This window comes from Theobroma umbraticum, unplaced genomic scaffold (assembly GCF_002168275.2).
Source record: "Theobroma umbraticum cultivar Fairchild unplaced genomic scaffold, ASM216827v3 scaffold_95.0, whole genome shotgun sequence".
NCBI classification, from domain to species: Eukaryota; Viridiplantae; Streptophyta; class Magnoliopsida; order Malvales; family Malvaceae; genus Theobroma; species Theobroma umbraticum.
The window spans coordinates 2591373-2610905 of record NW_018397257.1 but is presented as its reverse complement, the minus strand read 5'-3'; the positions used below and the strand labels follow the sequence as shown (position 1 = coordinate 2610905).

General features: G+C 31.5%; 1 protein-coding gene across 1 annotated transcript in view; it reads left to right on the top strand.

Annotated features, from left to right (window-relative positions):
- The window catches only part of LOC110412332 (DUF538 family protein, putative (Protein of unknown function, DUF538)), a 7179-nt gene extending 6089 nt beyond the window's left edge, over positions 1 to 1090 (top strand). Inside the window, exon 2 of the mRNA XM_021422863.2 lies at positions 826 to 1090. The gene's annotated coding sequence lies outside the window, so the exon portion shown is untranslated. The remainder of the gene's footprint in view (positions 1 to 825) is intronic.
- The last annotated feature ends 18443 nt before the right edge of the window (positions 1091 to 19533 follow it).

Here is a 19533-nt window from a genome sequence, read left to right as displayed (position 1 = left end):
AAGATCACCTATTTATAATAGTTAAGATAAAACCTAATCAAATAGTAATCTTAATCTTAAATAAAGACTTAAAGTACTAAAATTCTAATAAAGATAGGAAAAAGAATTTCAAACTAAATAAAATAAAGAAAATAAAATCCTAAGCTAATGAAAATACTAAATAAAATAAAATTCTTAATGCGCCTACATCACTTTTGCTCCTATCTAAGGCTGCGAAATGAACAACTTCAAGTCAGCTAAAAAATGCCTTCCCTGGATCATTGTACTTATGGGTTAGCCAAAACTTTAAGAAATTAAAAGTAGTTTCCCTAACTGAAGTTCTGATTGATGCCTGTTTCTGGTGGCAATTCTCCCTGTTAATACCCACATACTGATGAGCTGTGGCATTTGGAATCTTGCTATTATGTTCACAATTTCTCAAGAAGTGTTCAGTGGCCACCCCAATTGAACTCTGTTAAACTTTTTGCAATATTGCATAACTGGAGGATACAGAAGTAGTTTGAAAGCAGTTTATCAATCAAGAAAAAGAAAATGTTTGAAAGCAGTCTAGGCGGTTGCTCTTTAAGAAGCATGTGCAATTGAGCAAGTTGAATAAAGACACGTAATAGTACCAAAGATGAGGATAGAGCCAACTTTGTCTACATTTTATGCACCTTGACGATGGAGGTGTATTTGAAAAATACCAGTAATCACTTTTGGTTAAATAGATGCTTCATTGAATTCAGTTGTTTTCAAGCCGGTTATTAGAGTGTTCTATTGTACGAAATCTGATTGCTGTGTTGGTATTCTTTGTGGCTAAAGATTTGGTTTTGCCCTTTTTTGCAGAATCAATGCCTTGGTTCTGTTGCAGGTGGGAGCAACCTTACATTTTCTGTTTTACTTCATACTCCCATTTAAGCATTCTAGTTATGTGATCTGCGGAAGCAACTCAAATAACATCTTTGAATATCCAATTATGTTTGGTGCTACATAAAACTGTATGTTTGTTTCCACAACACAGAACAATTGATATGAGAAATAGTAAAATTTGTCCTGTAGATGTAAGATTTTACATCATTTATATAATAATGAAGGAAAATTACTGTGAATAGCTTTTGCTTCTCTAGTCTCTCGGCTATTCTGTCCATTCTCAGGTTCTTGAATTAATGGAACGGGAAGGAACAAAAATCATGTAACCTAGTTTAGTATTTAAACTTAAGTTGAGATGGAATTATGTTTCTTTAGTTGCAAGGTTGATATTGCAGAAACATGGTTACAAGCAGAAATGCAGAAACATGAGCCGAAGGAACCGAGTAGAGCATGGGATGCAGATTTTAATCTACCATGCTTAAGATGGTTAGAGCTTTTGTCTGACATTCTGCCCAAATGTCTTGTCATTCAAAGCATTCTCTAAATGGAAGTTTCCCAAGATATTCATTCTGAGCAAAGCTAATGTGAATTACTTGGAAACTTCTGAAGATATGATAAGATGCTACGGCATAGTTGCAAGGTAACATAAAAGGTTTAATTAAACATCTGTTGGGAACCAAACATTTAAGGCGTTTTACATTAGCACAAAGGCTAGGAAGTACTAGCACATTTCTAAAGACACTCTGCTATTTCCTTTGCTTTCAATCACACCAAAGTCATACCTCTTAGTCGAGAAAACTACAACTCTACAAAGTTGATTCTGATGTTTCGCTTAACCATCACATGGTAATTCTTTATCCGTTTGCTATTCTCAGAAGAATTGCGTTCAACTTCCTGTAAATGAGTGTATAAACAATACATGGCAGACAGAAGTCAGAATAGAAAGCAACTTCAGCATTCATCCTCCGAGAAGCATGTCTTACCCAGAATTTGGGCTTCTTCAATGAGTTCCTTTCAGAGGTCGAAAGACAAGGACATTGCCAAATAAACATACCAGAGCAATGTTCATTCTTCTTCTTAGTCTTTCTATAAATCTTGTTGGAATATGGATTTTTTTAAATGGATCTAAATCCATTAATATATCTATATAGACAAAAGTTGCTTGTTTGTTGGTCATTAGAATTGCAAATCACTTATGAGATAACTTTATATTTAATTTATAATTTTTTTGGCATATCTTTTATTGTTTTTCTTAAATAACGATCGTTGTTATTAACTTGAAATATTATTTTCGCTGAACCTTTCAATGTTTAAAGCTTTTCATCTAAAATCTTCTTCAAATCTAGCATGAAGGCAAAAATGTTAATTTTGTTGGGAATAAATAGGTTAAGGTGGCCAATCCAAGTTAAACGCAAATTTTGTGGTCATAAATGGGTTGGCATGATGATTATGACACAAATTCGACTATACAAAATCTAAACTCACGTAATTGTGAATCGTGTTTGTATCCAAAAATTACGAGCACTATTTCACAGTTTCTTTATCTTCTTCAATTTATCAAAATTAAGTAAACAAAGTGTTCAGTCTCCGGACGGGAGGGCTAGCCTTGCAATCAATAGCAGATATATTTTAACATGATAAATTATTGCCACGTTGTGTTCTTTCCAATACATGTGCTCTGATTTCTTTATATTTACTTTGGTAGGATGATAAGAAATTAGTCACATTTTGCACGTGGCATGTGAAGCATGATTAATGTGGTTATCACCACATAATAAAAAAAGAAGAAAAAAGGGACTTTAACAATTCAAATTTGAAAATCTATTCTCTTTTACCAAAGTTGTTGACAAAAGTTAGGTATTCTTTGACTTATTAGCTGATAGTGTTGAAGCATATATGCATTTGACGGAATAAGAACCTAAACCATCGAAGTTTTTTGTTAATAATTAAATCCAACCCTTTTCACCACATCTTTCATCTAGTTTTTGCTTTAATTGGTTCCTAGCTAGTTTCTTTCAATTTTTGGTCTTACATTGTCGATCTTTTAGTAATTGTGATGTTATGTTTCTTCATGTTACACAACAACCAGCGAAGCAATGTGATCACATGAATATCGGTGAAATTTAATAATGACCAGGCTTAGTGATTATCAAATAAACATGCAGTGTAAAACTTTTGAATTGTTTATGTTGCAGTCTGACGAATCTGATCATACATAAGGTGCTAGCAAATGGGATCACCATCGACGTCCTCTAACAAGTTGCCAATAAAATAAGGGTATTCTTCGGTGTTGCTTTGTAGCCCGCCTTGCTAGCGAAATGTTGCTTTTAAGATATAAGCGAGCATAATTCAAGCACTTGAATAACTTCTCTGATGTTTCCTCTACTCTTATCCACGTTTAACTCGTGTTTCTTAGTTTAGATTGATTGTACCTATAAATGCAAGATTCTTCTTTGTAGCAACAATCACTTAAGAATTACGTGGATTAGTTCTCAATCACCTTCTCCTTCCTTCGATCTCCAAGTTCAGCGTCTAATTAAGATCTGTCGTGGCCAACATACATTGATCAAACAAGCTGCTTAAATGGAGCGTTGCAGCGAGGTTTCCTTACATGACAGCAATGAAAGGAAAAACAAGAACACCAATACAAAGAAAAAGGAAAGGATGAGCAGGAGATTGGTTGTAGAGGAAGAGAGGGGAGACGTGAATGAACTGGCTGATGCTTTCATCAAGAATTTCCGCAACCAACTGAAGATTCAGCGCGAAGAATCTTTTAAACGTTTCCAAGAGATGATAAACCGAGGAGTTTGAAGTTAATGTACTGCAAGTGCAAAGTGAAAAGTAGTGATATTTCTCAGTAATGTTGTGTTATGAAGTTAATGTACTTTCAGATTCCATCAAGTCTCTGGTAATGAATATTGAGCATAATTAAATGTATAAGCAAAATCATTAAACCACCAGCTGAAGTACCAAATATTGGTACTTGGTATTTGATGTAAGATGGAAGTTGACCATGTTGAGAAAGTTTCCAAAAAAGATGAAGGAAGGGAAAGATTAAGCAATAAATTCGATAAGTTAATTGATTAAGTAGCAAGATTACTCAACTAATATTCAATGATAATCGACTAACGTGAAACAGAGGTCAACACTGAAAATTTGAAGCACGTTTAATCGATTAATGTTCCATACACACATATGTAACAACAATCTTTTAGGCTTATTTTCGGACTATATGTAGTTCTTTCAACAAAATGGCTACAAAGTTCCACATTTTGGAACCGTTTTAATTATGGAAGCAATTTTTTGAGATGACAGAATGATTCTCAATGAAAGGAACCCAATGGAAAGAAACTTGGAGATAACTGACTTTTTAAGAGTTGACACAGAAAACCGCAAAATAGTTTTCACCAGATTATCAGATAAGTTTTGTTCATTTCTCGAATTTATTTGCATGATTGCCTGAATTTAGTCGTTACATATTTAAAAGGAGTTATGATGTTACAATTATGTTTCTATTAATCATTTTATAATCAACTTGTATCGAATCAATTAGTTGAAATTGAACGTCCTTAATAACTTTATAAAATGAATATGCATAAATCTATCAATAGTCCTAGAAAATTGAAAAATTGCCATTACTAGGGAAAGGCTTCAAAGAGAAGCTTAAAAAATTAAAACGAAGATTTGTCTCTTGAAGAGCTTGCGAGTTATTTTTAAATTGCAGAACAATATTGCACGGAATATGAGAAATGAGAAAAGAAACAAAAGATTCATGTATCAAAATGTACATGAGATGGGGGAAGGATAGTTTAACCAACCCATAATGTTAGTTTCACCATGATTTTGAAATGACAAAATTAATTGATCTAAATATGCTTTGAAAATGCTAGAAAATATTTTTAAATTTGAAGAAAATCTTCAAGAGTTTTGAAGTTGATTATGCAAAGAAAAATGCTTTTAGACAAATTCAAACTCTAAACTACCAACCTTAAGAATCGACCTATCGAAAGTAAAGAATCGATTCTCAACTATACAGAAAGCAAAAATTATTTTCTTTTTATAGGAGATATCGATTCTCTAAAAAGAAAAAGTCAGTTTTGCAAAATATAAAAGCTATTGGAATAGGCAAGAATCGACAACTCAGAAGGCAATAATCGATTCTAGGAAAATAGAAGATAAAAAGAAGAAATCCAAGCATGAAAGAATTGATTCTCCATGAAGCAATCGTCGATTCTGAGTAAGAAAGAGTCAACAAGCACAAGCCTGAAGACAAAGAATTGAGTCCTGAAGAAGAAGATATCGGTTCTTGGAGCATCAAAGACAAATATCAAAAACCTTAGAAAAGAAGAAAGAAATGGAACAAATGGATACGATTAGAGCATCAAAGATCAAGTTAAAATTAAAATTTTGATGCTTGACTATAGTGAAGAATCGACACTTGGTGAAAGAAGAATTGATTCTTGAAAAATTGTAAAGGTACCACCTTTGAACCAAGTTGAGAAAGAATCAACATCTTAAGAAGAAAGAATTGATTCTTAGGATACAGAAGTTCTAGACTTTAGGAATGATATGAAGAATTGATACCTCATGGATAAAGAATCAATTCTACCAAGTTCCAAACTAAGGCAGATATCAATTCTCGATATGGACGAACTGATTCTTCAAGTACAATAGACTTAATCCAATTGGCCTAAACATTCAGAAAATCATTTCAAATTTGCCATAACGGGTAAATTCTCTCAAGACCTATAAATACCTACATTAGAAAAGAAAAGTAGAGAAAGAAAAAAGGGAAAAAGAATAGACAAAAAAGAATACAAGCTGAGTAGAGATTAGAAAGCTAGAAAAGCTTAAAAATTCTTCCTTTGGTTCAAAAAAGAGCAAAAATCGCAACAAGATCATTCCTTTCTTCATCATCACAAATTTTTGAGGTGAAACATTCCTTTATTAGTCCTTATCTAGCAAAATTCTCTCATATTTTTGTCCTCAAATTGCTTATCAGCCTTGTTAGAGCTCTTAAGGTTTTTACACTCTCTAGTATCTATTATTGTTAGTTATACCTCTAAGCAAAAGGTAGTGTTAAAAGTTATACCTCATTTTTAAAAGGTAGAGTTTAGTTATACCTTCATTAAAAAGGTAAAAAAGGTTGAACTTGATCCTTGATAGGAAATTGGTTGTAAAGGTTGTGCTTGATCCTAAAAAGGTAGTGACTTTTGTAAAGGTTATGCCTGATCCTAAGAAGCTAGTAACTTTTCTAAAGGTTGTGCTTGATCCTTGAAAGGTAGTTACTTGTAAAAGTTGTGCTTTAACTTATGTTGAAAAGACAACTGATAGTGGATTGAAACTCCTTGTGCTATCAAGGGAGAGGAAATAGGCATCGAAAGGCTAAACTTTTGTGAAAATTGGCAAGTACTCTTTACTTTCTACATTTCCTTTGCTTAGCCCATAATCTACTTTTACAACTATGTTTTTTAAATATTCATACTATCTTGCTTTAAAAATGGGATTTTTATTTGATAACCAATTCACCCTCCTCTTAGTTACTTTACTTTAAGCTTATTTATCTAACACACAAAAAAGAAAAGAACTTTATGCTAATGTTAAACAATTCAAGATAAAAAAGAGTGTGTCTTTTCATTATAGAAAACAAGTTCTTTTCAAGAAAAATTATTATTTCTTGAAGAAGAAGAAAAATGGACCAACAATAAAAAAAGAAATCTTTTATTGTGATAATTTCTCAAATTAATGTGTTGTAAAAAAAAGGAGGTTTGTAGGGGTGTTTTTTGGGCGTCTAGGTTGCTGAGATTCTAACTTTGCTGAGTTAATGGCCATCCTTTATGCTTTATGTCTTTTTGCCTTGTCCCCTACCATCGGATCTAACGTGACCATAGAGTCTGACTATAAGAATGCACTAGCATGGGTGACAAATGAAATGAAAAGACTTTTGGGTAAATGGCAAATATTGTTGTCGGTTTAATACACGCAAGTGCACATGGCCATACAAGTAATATAAAGGTAAGTTGAGTATCATTTCCCATAGACATTTGCACCTATTCTTACTAAGTATTAAATTTATAACAACCTTATCTTATCCAAGCACTTGATTGTGAATGATCAATTAAGCTAAAAATAATTATTAACTAAGTAAATAAAAAAGAATAGAATTTCACTAAGACAATATTAATTCAAAAACCTAGGATTATGGTATCTCTCAAAATTTCATCTAAATTTAATCATTCGCTTTAACTTAGACTATGGGATATGTAGCTAACCTAGAATTCATATTATGTACAGGTTTCTACTGAGATCTTACACACATGCCTTTTTAAAACTAACTCCATATGTTTATATAAATTAATTAAAAAAAATTTATTACGTTTGTGTTCTAATTTGGATGCTTAAGGTATTTAGGTATATGTCTATCCTAAATCCGAAACGACCACTTAACTTTGAAGTGAATTGAACATAGGTTATTCAAAACAATGGTTTACTCTAAATTCCCTTCATTGTGTTGCATTTAGAGATCCAATACATTTCAACTGGTGATCAAGTAGTGAAAATCACTAAGCACAAAATTAAATAAATCATGCATCATCCATTAATACTAAGCAAAAAGAAATTATATATTCAAACTACATAATGAAATACCCCATAATTTTAGAAAATAGATTTAGTTTATGATTTTTTTATAGCAAACATAACCATTTTAAGAGAAAAGATCATTTTTACAGCAAAAGAACAAGAAATGAAAACAAAAAAGAATAGCAAAGCCTCTTCCGATTCCTAATCTTCGATTGCCTTCAATTTCTTCTTTTTTTTTTTTATTGAAGAGCCTTTTTCTTTTCTATCAAAAACCATCGTTTGCTCATTCTCTGTCCTCCTTCTTTTAGTTACTAAAAATAACATATTTTTAGCCTTCAACAAACCCTAAAAGCTCAATTCCTAATTGGTGGCAATTACATAATCCATGTCAAAGCGTCGTGGCCTTACTCTATGGGCGCTGCAATGCTCTAGCCTTATAAATTTTTTTTAATGTTCTTCAATCGGTGCGATGGCCCTCATCCTTTACTACTGCAGAGCTGAGCTCTTAGACTTTTCTATGGAGATGTTGCTTCTCTTTTTGACACTACGGCCTTGAGTACAGCTTGGCCACGGCATTGCTCCTTGTAGAAACTTGGTGCAGAACTACTTCAGTAACCCATATTGCAATGTAATTTTTTCCTACCTCGAGGTTGATCTGGGTGAAATGGTAACATGAAATTATAGGATTTCCTCGTAGCTTTCTTATGGTTCAAGAATCACGTTGATTGAATCTTTGTAGCTCAAGTTATATATGAATTATCGCTATATACTCAATGAAAATCTACACTTAGTCTCCGTTACATAATTCAACACCATTTAGCTTTATGCACTTTTATGCAATGAACACCTACGAAAACAAGGACAAAATCAGTATTGGCTTAAAATAAGACTTTCAACATTAAAATGAATTAACATTATGTAAATTTAACTACATTAACATATCTTAAACTACATAACAAAATTCATAAAAGACTAACTCAATCTAACTCAAATTCATAAGGACATAGCTAATTTAACATCCAAAATGTGATTAAATAACTCTACATCATAGAGTTATCAAATATTCAACAAAGTTGACTTAATTTGCTTTTTGCTAGGTACAATCAAATTTTCTCACATTCTACGAGAAGGTAATTCTATTGCTGACTTGTCAGCTAAATATGGAGTTGATAAAACTTCTTTATTCTCAACTTGGTGATGATGTTTGATGATGAAGCTTCTAAGCTCTTAAGCTCTTTATATTTTTCTCATTATCTTTTTGTCATCCTTTTATCAAAAGGTCATAGTTTTTCTACTTTGCTACTGCTATTATGATTTGCTCTTGCCTTATGGATTCTATGTTTAAGGACATCTCTTTTACTCTTTGTTGTTGAAGACATGGGTTTTGTTTGTTTGCTTGTGATTCGGTTTATTTTATCTTTATGTTTCAGCTCATTGTTTTGTAAATCTGCTATAACCATTTAAATGTCTTGGTTGGGCATTGTCTTGGCGAGGCAACCATTGCCGCTTTTCTTTTTGTAATTACTATTTTATTATCAATGAAATCTTTTGATTGGCTGAGCAAAAAAAAAAAAAGAGGTATGGTGGATTGGTTCTAATGCTACAAAGAATGACCATTAAGAAAAGTTTGCTTTATTGGCTCAGGCACTACAAAACATGACCATTAAGACAAGTTTGCTTTATCTAATAGTTGTATGCCTTGCCATTGGCTTTGATAAAAAAAGGCCATTGATTAAAATTAAATGCTTCAAATAACGTTATACCTAACCATTTGGCTTATAGAGCATACAATGTCTCTATTAATCTTACCTTTACACTAAAGTCAATCATCTATGTATCTAGTACAAAACCTTTCCATGTGGTGCTCATGTTTCCACTAGGATAAAACCTTATTAAATGGTTCCACTAGGTTATCTTTCTAGGCTCACATTCAATATTCATGTCACCTTTCTTGATTATTTCTTTGATCAAGTGGTATCACCTCAATATATGTTTGAATCTTTGATGAGACCTTGGTTCTTTTGTTTACACAATGGCTCCATTGTTTTCATGATATAAGGATATCAACTTAACAATGTTGGGAACCAAACCTAATTTAATGATGAATTTCTTGATCCGAACTACATCTATTGCCGCCTAAGATGTAAAGATGTATTCGGCCTTAGTTGTTGAATTTACAATCATTTCTTGTTTCAAACTCTTCTAATTGACTAGTCCACCATTTAGAGTGAACATAAAACCACTTTGAAATTTGTTACCATCCTTTTCAAATTGAAAGCCTACATCTCTAAAACCACGAACTTGGTGTTGAGGAAAAGCATGCAATCATATTACAATATTTAGCGAAAATTTAAAACTTTTTCCTTAGAGAGAATCATACTTTTGTTATTTAGAGTAAATAAACCCTAACTGGAGTATAAAAATCAATATACCTAATGTCTTTTGAGTTGAAATCACAAGGATTCAGCATAATTTCAATCCTCTACAACAAGATAAGTTATAGTCGACTACAAGTTATCCAAGTATCTAGCCTCCAATGGTGATCCACTCAAATGGCAGTTGTGGATAACTTGAAAAGAGGTTAGGGTTGTTTATACTTGCAAAGCTAGTGCTAGCTAAGGAGAGGTAATTAGAACTTTATTTCGACTAAAAATAATCAAAGCACAACCAAGAACACTAAAGTGCACTAATCGACGACAAGGGCACTAAGTCTCTAGGTGAGGTGCAATCCATAAGGTTTAGTTCTTCTTAAACTATGAACAAGGTTTCAAACAACTATTATTTAATCCTCAATCAATGAATAATTCAACATGAGTTTCACTAAATAAAAGAAGAAAAATAGTAGCCCAATTGGTTGAGAGAGAGATTTGATGACTCATGGTTTAAAAAGCAAGGCTGATTCTCAAGGATAAACTCCTTCCAAATTTTCATTATAGGCCTCTTAAGGTTTTATGGATGATTTCTAGCAGTTCAGTATTACTGGTTTTGCCTTTCAATTTTCCAAATAAGTCTCATATTTATAAGCAATTGAATTGATCCTAATCTCTATAGGACATTGCATAACCTTTATGCTAATCACAAAATTGCCCAAAATTAATTGAACTATTAAATTAAGTCTTTTGAGTTCTCAACTTCTTTCAACTAAGTCTAACTTAATAAACCCCTTTTCACATTCTTCATGTGTGTGACTCATTCAGTTCTTAACATATTGGTAACAAATATTAACACTATAAAAATTTGACCTTCACCAACAAAAACAAATCTATTGAAGAAATTCTATTAGTAAATACTAACCAATTGCAGATGAATTTCGAATGGGACAACATTTATGTAATTTTTTTTTATAAAACACTGACAGAACATCAACATAATAGTTTTCGTTAGTACTTGGTCAGTATTTATTTTGCACGTAATAAAAGCAATTGGAGCGAAGACTATCGACAAATTTTATCTATAGGTATAAAAGGTACTAACAGATTTACTGACAAAAAATCCTAATTGAAATTTAGTCAACAATGGCTGTTCTAAATGTTAGTAATATATTGACAAATTTTCAAAATGTTGATAAAATTTTTGTCAATCAGGAAGGTAACTCAAATGTTAATCGTGCTTGTCGACAAAAGTCTCCATCGCTACTTCCATTGGTAAATGGAAAATAAAATGACTGAAGATAGAAACATAGGAATAGAAATACTAATAGAATTTTCAAAATATTGAAGAAAATTTTGTTGATTGATGAAGGTAAACTCAAACATCAATCACATTTGTTGATAGAAGCATCTATTGCTATTTTTGTCAAAAAATGGACAATAAGGCATTCGTTTTCACAACACTGCAACAAAAATATCAATGGAGTTTTTAAAATGCCGATGATTTTTTTATCGATCAGTAAAGGTAAACTCAAACATCAATCACAATTGCCGATGAAATTATCTATTGCTATTTCCATCAGTAAATGGAAAATAAAGCATCTGAGGTCAGAAACATAGTAATGGTAATATCAATTGAATTTCTGTCTGTAATACCTATCCAAAATGTCAACAGGTTATCAATGGATTTTTCAAATTACCGACAAAAATTTTTTCAAGAAAGTAGTCATATGTTAATTAAATGTCAATCATGCATACTGACAAAAAATTTCATCGACAATTCCATTAGTAAATTAAATTATATAGCCACATTCGACGTTTTTCCTTCCATTTTTTCTTCTACTCTTTTCTCTTTTCTCTATCTCCCTCAACCCAAAACCTTTCCAACCCACACCCCCAAAGCCTATCCTCATTGCTTGTGTAACAACCTAAGTCTTAGTACCACTAGCCAATAACTTTTGAGGCTTAAATTATGTGGCCTTAAAGCTTAGACTCAAGTTGTTAGTAGTGATTGACTTAGACCTCTACATAAGCCTCGAGAATCACTTTCACATTCAATGTGGGATAAAGTATCACAATCCCACCCACTCAAACCCTTGATGTCCTTACCAAAATCACACATCAAATCATAATTAAAGACCATTCCACAAGATCAAGATCTCACTAGCGTAATGTGGAAGCCCAAATCAAGTTGGCACATACTTTGATACCAATATTAATGACCTAGGTCTAAGCACCATTAGCCCAGTAACTATTCAAGCCTAAACTATGTGGCCTCCAAAAGCTTAAGCTTAAGTTCTTAGTAATAATTGACTTAGACTCTTATATAGGCCTTAAGAATCACTTTCACATTCAATGTGGGATGGGGTGTCATAGCTTGACCATTGCCCAACTATGACCAATGACTGACCCAAGCCCATCATGGTTAAACCTAGCCTTTCTACCCTCGATTCCACCAAATTGCAGGATAGAACTCTACCACCAAACTCATCCTCTCTAGGTATTTCGTTCTTCTTATTTTCCCATTTTTGTTTGATTATTGTTGGTTTAACCTTTAATTTGTGGTTTGATTTTTGTTTATAGGCATTTTGTTGACTTTTCCATTGACCCTTTGCACACCCCATTTTAGCAAATTCCCCTCACTGTAGGTAATGTTGACTTTGGTGGATTTTAATCTTAAGGGATGTGAGTTGATATCATTTGGCTATTTGTTTGTTTCAAAATTATAAGCTGGTGCACTACTTGTTTGATGTTGTTTGTTTCAAAATTATAAGCTGGTGCACTACTTGTTTGATGTCATTTGGCTATGTTTGTTGGTGCACTTATGTTGATTGTTTGTTTTATGTTGGTGGTTGATGTGTTTGTTTGATGTTGGTTGTAGAATGGTCCAGATGTCTGGTGGTTTCTAACACATGTTAAAACTCATGATACTATATATGTATGGTGACTTGTTTGATGATGGTTGTTAATGGTTAAAAATAGCTATTATATCTAAAGGCGTGTACATTAATTAAGTAGTGTAATTATTAATATAAAATAATATATTAGCAAACAATTAATTAAATAAGTAATAATATTTAATTTAAAAATAAGTAAATTAGTTAATGTATTAATAACTTACTTAAATAGTTTAATTGCTTAAATAAAATTTTATTAAAATATAAGCTTAAAATAAAACTACCAAGAAGGGGAGTAGTGAATTGGTTGTTAAATAAAAATTTTTCCTTTTTTGAAAAGCTTTGAAGATGAGCAAAACTGTGAGAGAATAAAACAGCAAAACAAAATATGAAATGAAAACTAAAAGAGTAAAGAAATAAAGAATACTCAATAGGATTTTTATAAAGGCTCAACCTTATAATACCTACGTCCTCTCCCTTGATAGCACAAAGAGTTTGAATAGACTATCAGCTTTCCTTTTCAATAGAATTAGGTGTAACCTTTACAACATGCCTTTTAACAGGATCAAGTGTAACCTTCACAATATGTCTTTTATCACGATCAAGCGTAACCTTTATCGAGACACTGTCTTTTTCAAGTTCAAGCACAACATTTACACAAGATATGGTCTTTTAAAAGGTCAGGCAAAATCCCTTTACTTTTTTCCTGGAGGTATAACCAATACAACAATGGATTCTCAAGAACCTTTAGCTCAAAACTTTTAATAAGGCTGATAAGGAAGTTTAGAATCAAAAAGGTAAGAACTTTCTTAAAGATATGAGTGTTGAAAGAAGGTTTAGGCTTAAAAAGGATCAACTGAAGCATAAAAATGTGATCTTTAAGATTTGGTTTCCTCAAAGATAGGATTTTTCTACTCACATCTCTTTTTCTTGTTTTTTTCACTCTTTTCTTCTTCAAAGATGATTCAAATTGGCTCAAAATCCTTCAAAATCCTTGCTTTAACATCATCAAGGTAGGTATTTATAACCTCTATGATTTCTTACCCATTGAGTGAAATTTGAATCACTTTTTGTATGTTTCAGCCTACTTACACAATTCTGTCGTACATTTAGAATCAATCTTTTCTACTGAGTTATTGGTTTTTCACAAAGTTTGGAGGTTCCGTCTTTGGAGAATCGATTCTTTTATTCTAAGATGTTAGTTTTTCTACAATTGGGTGCAAAAGTGATACCTTTGCAATCTTAGAAAATCGATTCTTTTGCTTCAAGGTGTTGATTCTTCACCATGGTTTGGTGCTAAAATTTGAATTTAAGCTTAATTTTTGATGGTCCATCCTTATCCAATTGTACCATCTTTTCCTTGGTCATCAAGTTTCTAAATCTGGCTTTTGGTGTTTCAAGAATCGATATCTTCTCCGTCTAAAATCAATTATCTCATCTTTGCATTTCTACCTTCTGCACTGTCTCTTTAGAATCGATTCTTTGTCTTGAAGGTGTTGGTTCTTCACAAGTCCTAAAGTTTTTGTCTTTCAAGAATCGACTTCTCTTTTTCTCATAATCAATTCGTCACTGTTGATCTCTGCTTAAGAACTGACTTGTCCTTTATGCAGAATCGATTCTTCTTGTGATAAAGAATTAAATTTTGCTTTTTTGTCATTTAAGAATCAAATCTTTTCTTTCAAGAATTTGATTCTTAGGCTGGCATTTTGAATTTTGAAAATGAGTGATCTTTAAAAAACTTGAGAGATATTTCTTTAAGTTTAAGAACATAATTATTTAAATTCAAGACATGTTCAAACAATCTTAGCATTTCTTAAGTTCAGCTTCAACACTTCTTTAAGCATTTTCATTCATTTTCAAAACTCATTAAGATTAGTGAATTTTTTCATTTGAAAACAAGAATAAAGCCAACGATCTCCTTCTTTTTGATAAGACAAAATTAAGAGTTAAATTTACCCATTGAAGAAAACTCCCTTTAATAATATGCTCAAGATTTCAAATATTTTTCTCAAGTCAAGTTCCTTTTGAATTTATGCTTTTTCAAAAAGATTTATATTTTAGTTTGAAAGCACATTTTAAATCATTTTGAAAAAAAAAATCCAACAATAATGAAAGGTTAAGCTTTGCAAATTTACTTTTAACATTTCTCCCCCTTTTTGTTATACCAAAAAAGAACAAAAAATAAAGCATAAGAATTATGGGAAAAAATCATATTGACATTCATAACAAAAAAGTTCAATCAATTATCAATCAACGCATAAAAATATCATTAATGAAAATAGATATTCATTGAATAAAGAGATATACACAATATCAATTTCACTAAAATCAAATTTGAACAAAGAACATGCATGTAAGTGCCAATCCAAAGCAACTGTTTAAGAAATTCTAAAAATGGATTAGAGTCACAGCTTAAGTCAAAATTATGGCTTTTTGAGCTGTTCATACAGAATTTTCTAATTTTAGGATAATTGCTTTTGATTTCTAGAGATTGGAACCATTTTGTTTCGAAGGTTAATCAAATGGTTGTCTATTTTGATGAAGGAAGTAGTGCAATGATTAATCATCTGTTTAAATTTTTTAATGTAGTTCTCCATTATTGCATCAGTCTTTTTGTCGATTTCATCAAACTTATCTAACCAACTTCTTTCTTGTCTATCCAGTTCGACACAGAAGAAGTGATGTGCACCTTCAAGTATGTATTCTATACTGGGTAGTCCAAATTGACCTTCATTTGCCCTTGGAAGAGGTTCATAAGGAATTGAAAGATCCATTGGTAGATCAAATATGTCCAAATCTAATTCTGAATGGACTTTATCATACTTTTCTTTCTAATCTACTACTTATGTTTCTTTTCTTTTATCTTTATCTTTCTGTTGAATATTTCTCCTCATCCATTCATTTTTAACATCATCATATTCAAGATCAAGTTTTCCAATTGCCCTTTGATCAAGATTGTTGACTTTTTTAGGTATTACTAGATTGTCCAATAAGGTATCAACCTTTATCTTGTCCAAATCTTTTAGATGACAATTTTGTAAGGTAGACAATTTTTTCATCCTCTAGCTATTGATTCCATATCTTTGTAAATGAAATATGCTAGATCAATTAGAGTACACTTTTTCATATCATGAGTGAACCACATGTCTTTAACTATCATTGTATTGCTTTTATGGTTGGATGGTCTTAGTGTTTGTGTGGCGATCAAATGCAAAATTTTGTTATTTGCACTGAGTCTTGTTGTGCTCTTTGGATTTTTTGCTGAAGTGATTAGACCAATCAAGAATTCAACTTCTAGCTCATCATCTAGGATTTTGCTTTCTTCATTTATCTCAATGATAGAATATCTTTTGATAGGTTTCAACTTCAGTAATTTTTACAACAGTGTTGGTGGTATAATGATCTCCTTTCGGCTGACCAACATAGCAAATGAATCATTGTGGTCGTTGATATCTTCATCATTATCTCCTTGATATTCAGTGGTTGCTTTTGAATAAAATAGCTAACCTAATTTTTGATAAATTGATTTTCTTGACACAAATATTTTTACCATCCCATTTTCTTTAGATTTTCAATATAAGGCAGTTTAAATTCTTTCTACAACCATTCCAAGTCTATAATTCTTCCATGAATTACCCTTCTTTTGAAGTAGTTTGCATTAAATATATTCCTTTCTTTTTTACTTGTAAAGTTGATGTTGAATGAATCAGGATTCTCAGATCTCATAGTTTTGGAAGGTGTTGCCAGAGCTTTTCCTTTTTCTTCCTTAACCTTTTTGAAGCCATTTTCTTTGATGGATGATTCTACTATGAAGGTTTGGTGTGAAGAATCGAGGTTTTGAAAGGGGGATGTTGATTTTTTAAAACAAAACCAATTTTATTTTGGATGACTTGTACTTGTAAATTGGTCAACTGGAACTTAAGCATATTTGAAATTGAAAAGTTTTTTGTGAAAGTTTTAGTCTTCTGATTCTTAAAAGCCTAATCTAGGAGAGAGAAATTATCTTTAAAGAAAAGATTGAGAAATCTTAACTTTTAAAGAGATTTAAAGAAGAAAAATATGTTTTTAAATACTTGAGTAGTTTCCTAACTTAAGGTGCTAGAGTTGATTCTTAGGTGGTAAGAATCAATTCTTTAGGCCTTAGTTTTTCAAGACTTTTTCAATTCCTTTTAAGAATCAATTCTTGAAATTTAAGATGTCAATTTTTTGAATTCCTAAAGCATTTTGAAAAATATTTGTATTTTAAAAAATTGATTTTTTTAAAGACTAGAAGTAGATTCTTAAACTTTGTAAGCTTAAAAAACAAAGATTTTTCTATCTAAATCAAATACAAGAAATCATCTAAGTGGAATTGAGTTTAGTGCACATCACTATTGGTTTTGAATGATGCATGTGTATGACATGATATGTACATCTTATTGTAGAAATTATTATGCAAACAAGATCATCAAAAATCAATCATTCAAATTATTAATTCAAGGAATTTATCCTTCTTTAGTTTGTAATTAGGAATAATTATCAACTCACTTTAAGTCATGATCTATGTCATTCAAAAAACATTGAACAATTAACCAAAAAAAATTCAAACAAGCAGCAATTCATCTTTCATAGGCAAGTTATTCATGGAATAGATATCACTGTATTCTTGCTATAAGCTCAGTCTATGCATTCTTGCCTTGATTTTTCCTACAAAATAGAACCAATTTTTGACCTTGCTACCCAAGCTTTCTTGGGTCCATGAATGTTAGTTCTTCCAAGTTTAATTTTACTTGGAATCTCAAAAATTTCCATAATTCTTCCCTATGTTGGTTTGGTTCCTTTTGGAAGCTATACCTTTTTGACAATCTTTTCTTTGAAGGGTGTCTTTCTAAGAGGACAAAAATATATAGAATGACCTTTCTTATAATAGTAGACACCTATATGTGATACACCATGCTTTTCATTTTCTTTTTCAAAGAAAGTTTTTTTCTTTGTTTCTCTTAGTGTCTTATCATAACCTAAGCTATATTTGTCAAAGAAGGCTTTTCAAGTTTCAAGCGTCTCATTAAGTTTCTATGAGCTTACGTTCCATTTAAAGAATAATTCATTTAATTGCTTATTTTTTTTTTCAAGGCATTCATTTCATTTTCTAAATTGTTTACTTTGTTATCCAGCTCAGACTTAATTTTAATCATGCAATTATTTTATACCTTAAGATTAGAAATGACTTATTTGTATTTCAAATTCATGTGTTCAAATTCAAATGCCAACTCATCATGTGCATCTTGAAGCTCATCAAAAGTATATGCATCACCATTATAATCATAAGAACAAGAAGCAATGTTTAAAGAACATACCTTGGAGTTTCAACTCCCATAAAGCATAAGTTTACAATTTCCTCTTCTTGCTTATCTTGGGATTCATCACTGTCACTCCACGCAGCTGCCATAGCTTTTCTCTTGGAGTTTCTTTGATGACTTTTTTGGAGTCTTGGACATTCATATTTAGTGCGACCAAATCTTTTGCATTCATAACAAATAATGTGATCATTTCCATAGTCAACATTTGGAATATCTTTTCTCAAATTTCTTCTTTGTTCTTCTCTTTTGAATGGCTTTTTACTTCCTTATTTATTCCTCATAAATCTATGGAACCTTCGAGTCAATAGTGTTATCTATTTATCATCCTCCTTTTCATTGTCACTCTTAAGTGACTTTTAATCACTTTGTTTTACAACTGTGAGAGTAGTGTCTTTTCTTTTTTATCATCTAATTACCTCATCTCTTTCTTTCTCACACCTAAGGTCATTCATAAGTAAGCAAAAATCTAGAAGCTCGTCTAATTTAAGTACATTTATGTCTTTGGCTTCTTCTATGGCAATCACTTTAGGTTTTTGAGACTTTGCTAAGTAGTGAAGGATTTTCTTCACCAGTTGTGTATTACAGAACTTTCTTCCTAAAGCTTTAAGTCCTTTTACGATCTTTGTGAATCTTTCAAACATTTCTTTAATAGATTCCTCATTTTCATTTTGAATAGCTCATAATCAGGTGTCAACATACTAATCTTTGAGTCCTTTACTTGACCGGTGCCTTTATAATAGTTTCTAAAGTATCCCAAATCGTTTTTGTAGAAGAACACATAATTACCCTATTAAATTCACTTTCACTAAAAGTACACAAAATAACTGTTACAGGTTTGTAATTCAATTGTATCAAGTTTTTATCCTTATTATCCCATTCTGCTTTTATCAAAACATATTTCTCACCATTGTCAGTTAAAATTATACCACGCAAGTATACGTATCGAATAGATAGTATATTAGCAAGTAGAGTATCGATCCCGCCAGGAATTGATCTAAAAGTTTACTAAGTACTAAAATTATTGCAAATTAATCTTATCCAAACAATATCAAAATAATACAAATCAAACTAAGTTATAGCAAATTAAATTAAGAAAAATCAAAATAATAAAACTCAAATAAATATCAAATCAAACAAGCCTAGGATTACAATATCCCTCACACTTCATCTAAATCTTACCTCTCTTCCTTAACTTATCTCCAATGGTTTGAATTGCTAACCTAGAGTCTAAATTATTTATAAGGGTCTCCCAACTCATCTTATAAAAATATCTATTTTAACCAAAACACTATATCCCTATGTGAATTGAAATTAAAACAAACTCATTAAGTTCAGGCTCTAATTTGGCTACATATGGCCTATAGGTATATCCCTATCCTATACGCAAATCAATTAATATGATCATATGCTATCCCAATTTTAGTCTACACTAAACTCCCTTTCCCAAGTTTGTTTAGGTTTCTAGATCAATTTAATTGGTGGCCATGCAATTAAAGC